Genomic DNA, 4,410 nt, shown 5'->3' with positions numbered 1-4,410 from the left:
AGAGAGGACACAAACTAAGGGATTTTCATCTTTGACCCTGGGGACAGGAGAGAGGACACAAACTAAGGGATGTTCATCTTTGACCCTGGGGACAGGAGAGAGGACACAAACTAAGGGATGTTCATCTTTGACCCTGGGGACAGGAGAGAGGACACAAACTAAGGGATTTTCATCTTTGACCCTGGGGACAGGAGAGAGGACACAAACTAAGGGATGTTCATCTTTGACCCTGGGGACAGGAGAGAGGACACAAACTAAGGGATGTTCATCTTTGACCCTGGGGACAGGAGAGAGGACACAAACTAAGGGATTTTCATCTTTGACCCTGGGGACAGGAGAGAGGACACAAACTAAGGGATTTTCATCTTTGACCCTGGGGACAGGAGAGAGGACACAAACTAAGGGATTTTCATCTTTGACCCTGGGGACAGGAGAGAGGACACAAACTAAGGGATTTTCATCTTTGACCCTGGGGACAGGAGAGAGGACACAAACTAAGGGATTTTCATCTTTGACCCTGGGGACAGGAGAGAGGACACAAACTAAGGGATTTTCATCTTTGACCCTGGGGACAGGAGAGAGGACACAAACTAAGGGATGTTCATCTTTGACCCTGGGGACAGGAGAGAGGACACAAACTAAGGGATTTTCATCTTTGACCCTGGGGACAGGAGAGAGGACACAAACTAAGGGATTTTCATCTTTGACCCTGGGGACAGGAGAGAGGACACAAACTAAGGGATGTTCATCTTTGACCCTGGGGACAGGAGAGAGGACACAAACTAAGGGATTTTCATCTTTGACCCTGGGGACAGGAGAGAGGACACAAACTAAGGGATTTTCATCTTTGACCCTGGGGACAGGAGAGAGGACACAAACTAAGGGATGTTCATCTTTGACCCTGGGGACAGGAGAGAGGACACAAACTAAGGGATGTTCATCTTTGACCCTGGGGACAGGAGAGAGGACACAAACTAAGGGATTTTCATCTTTGACCCTGGGGACAGGAGAGAGGACACAAACTAAGGGATTTTCATCTTTGACCCTGGGGACAGGAGAGAGGACACAAACTAAGGGATGTTCATCTTTGACCCTGGGGACAGGAGAGAGGACACAAACTAAGGGATTTTCATCTTTGACCCTGGGGACAGGAGAGAGGACACAAACTAAGGGATGTTCATCTTTGACCCTGGGGACAGGAGAGAGGACACAAACTAAGGGATGTTCATCTTTGACCCTGGGGACAGGAGAGAGGACACAAACTAAGGGATTTTCATCTTTGACCCTGGGGACAGGAGAGAGGACACAAACTAAGGGATGTTCATCTTTGACCCTGGGGACAGGAGAGAGGACACAAACTAAGGGATGTTCATCTTTGACCCTGGGGACAGGAGAGAGGACACAAACTAAGGGATTTTCATCTTTGACCCTGGGGACAGGAGAGAGGACACAAACTAAGGGATTTTCATCTTTGACCCTGGGGACAGGAGAGAGGACACAAACTAAGGGATGTTCATCTTTGACCCTGGGGACAGGAGAGAGGACACAAACTAAGGGATTTTCATCTTTGACCCTGGGGACAGGAGAGAGGACACAAACTAAGGGATTTTCATCTTTGACCCTGGGGACAGGAGAGAGGACACAAACTAAGGGATGTTCATCTTTGACCCTGGGGACAGGAGAGAGGACACAAACTAAGCCCAGGAAAGGAAACATGTCCCTCAGTGTTTTCTAAAGGCTCTAATAAAGCCTCTGTTTTTTTCTCAAAATCTATCTTTTCTAAATACTGTAAATTCAAAACACTGTTTCTTCCAGACACAACATTGTTAAAGCAGTCTAAGAGTGGTTAAGTGGAGTTATGTCTCCTTTATGACATACACTGCTACTAACGAGACTGATATACAGTCTACTGTATGACTTCCAAAGTTACAACATGTCACGTTCCTGACCTGTTTTCCTTTGTTTTGTATTTGTTTTAGTTGGTCAGGGCGTGAGTTGGGTGGGTTGGTCTAGGTTTGATTTTCTATGTTGGGATTTTGTGTTCGGCCTGGTATGATTCTCAATCAGAGACAGCTGTCAATCGTTGTCCCTGATTGAGAATCATACTTAGGCAGCCTGGGTTTCACCTGTGTTTTGTGGGTGTTTGTTCCTGTGTCAGTGTTTGGGCCACACAGGACTGTTTCAGGTTAGTCACGTTTGTTGGTTGTTGTATTTTGTAGTGTTTGTTGTTTTCCCATTAAAATATGAATACTTACCAATCCGCATCTTGGTCCGATCCATGCTCCTCCTCGTCTGAGGAGGAGAACGACTACGACAGCCGTTACACAACAGATATTTTCTGTTTGTTTTTTGATTGTTTTGGATAACTTTCTATCCTATGTAAGTCCTGTTTTCTGTCCTTTTAAGTAGATATCTAAAGTATTATCATTCAGGCACATGCACAGACTACTCCTGTGTGTTAGTGTCTCAAAGCTGGGTTTAATTATGCGAGACACAGCGGCTGCTATTGGTGGTTGTAATCATATAAAAACATCTCAGTGGGTGTTATAGGAACAGTAATGTCCTCAATCAATCACCTGTGAACACATTATATTACAAACACACAGGTTATGTTCATAAGCGAGCTCAAATGTATGCACACACACACGGATACACACACACACACATTGGTTTTACTATCAAAGTGGGGACCCAGAAAATGTACTTCCCTAACCCATAAATCAAACCCTTAACCTTAACCCCTAACCCTAAAACGAAACCTAACCTTAACTCTTAACCCTAACCCTAATCCTAACCCCTTACCTTAATTCTAACCCTAATTGTAACTCTAACCCTAAACCTAACCCTTTAGCCTAAAATATAATGTTTCCTTTCGGAGACCGGCGAAATGTCCCCACTTGTCAAATTTTCCTTGTTTTACAATCCTTGTGAGGACTTTTGGAACCCAAAAGGATAGTAAATGTAGACCAATCACACACACACAGAGTGGGACTTAATCATCACTGAAAGACATCTGTTATCTGCGACTAGGGACACAGACAGGAGCTTTTGTGTACAAATGTTGGGATAATTCTTGAAAATAAAGGAGAGCCGCACACTCTAGGAGCTCATATGCAAAAATGTAATATCCAACGTTTCGACAGCCATGCTGTCTTCATCAGGGTATATATTTCTTCCCCGAATTACGTTTCTGATGTCTTTGATAACGTTTTCAGACTATCTGAGCCATGGCAGACAGGTGGGGTTGGCTGGCCCCTGGAGAGGGTGTGCATGTGTGCGTGTGTGTGTGTGTGTGTCCGTTGTGTGCGTGTCCGTTGGGACTGGCCCCTGTTCCCTGAAGGGTTGACTTGGGTTGGAGGGGATTGGGGGTGTTTGATCTGAACAATAAACAGAGGAGCAACTAATACTGTCTGGTATAGGGCTTACATCACTCAGGAAACCAGTCCAGTCTGTCTAATACTGTCTGGTATAGGGCTTACATCACTCAGGAAACCAGTCCAGTCTGTCTAATACTGTCTGGTATAGGGCTTACATCACTCAGGAAAACAGTCCAGTCTGTCTAATACTGCCTGGTATAGGGCTTACATCACTCAGGAAACCAGTCCAGTCTGTCTAATACTGCCTGGTATAGGGCTTACATCACTCAGGAAAACAGTCCAGTCTGTCTAATACTGCCTGGTATAGGGCTTACATCACTCAGGAAACCAGTCCAGTCTGTCTAATACTGCCTGGTATAGGGCTTACATCACTCAGGAAACCAGTCCAGTCTGTCTAATACTGTCTGGTATAGGGCTTACATCACTCAGGAAACCAGTCCAGTCTGTCTAATACTGTCTGGTATAGGGCTTACATCACTCAGGAAACCAGTCCAGTCTGTCTAATACTGTCTGGTATAGGGCTTACATCACTCAGGAAACCAGTCCATTCTGTCTAATACTGCCTGGTAGAGGGCTTACATCACTCAGGAAACCAGTCCAGTCTGTCTAATACTGCCTGGTATAGGGCTTACATCACTCAGGAAACCAGTCCAGTCTGTCCAGTCTGTCTAATATAAACACAAAAGGATGTCTCTGTCTCTCAAACCAAGAATTTTAGGACAATCTGCTATTTTCCCCCATCCCTCTTTTTCTTTCTTTTTTTGTCATTCTCCCTCCAGTCTGTCTTTTGCTCTTCTTTCTTTATCCCTCTCTTTCCCTCTTTCTTTTGACATCCTCCCTCTGTCTCTGTCGTTGTGCATCCAATGACTGCTGGCAGTCCAAGCGAGGGATGCCATTTGGAGAATAATGTGACCACATTCTTCAGCTTGCTCTGATACATTCGTTTCTAACAGCTAGGAGGCATCAGTCATTCCTTTCTTCCTAAGGCTACTGTCAAACTTTTTATTTGATTTCTGGGTTTTGGGAGACGACA

Source organism: Salvelinus alpinus, chromosome 18 (assembly GCF_045679555.1).
Source record: "Salvelinus alpinus chromosome 18, SLU_Salpinus.1, whole genome shotgun sequence".
Classification (NCBI taxonomy): domain Eukaryota; kingdom Metazoa; phylum Chordata; class Actinopteri; order Salmoniformes; family Salmonidae; genus Salvelinus; species Salvelinus alpinus.
Note: the sequence above shows the minus strand (reverse complement) of the source record.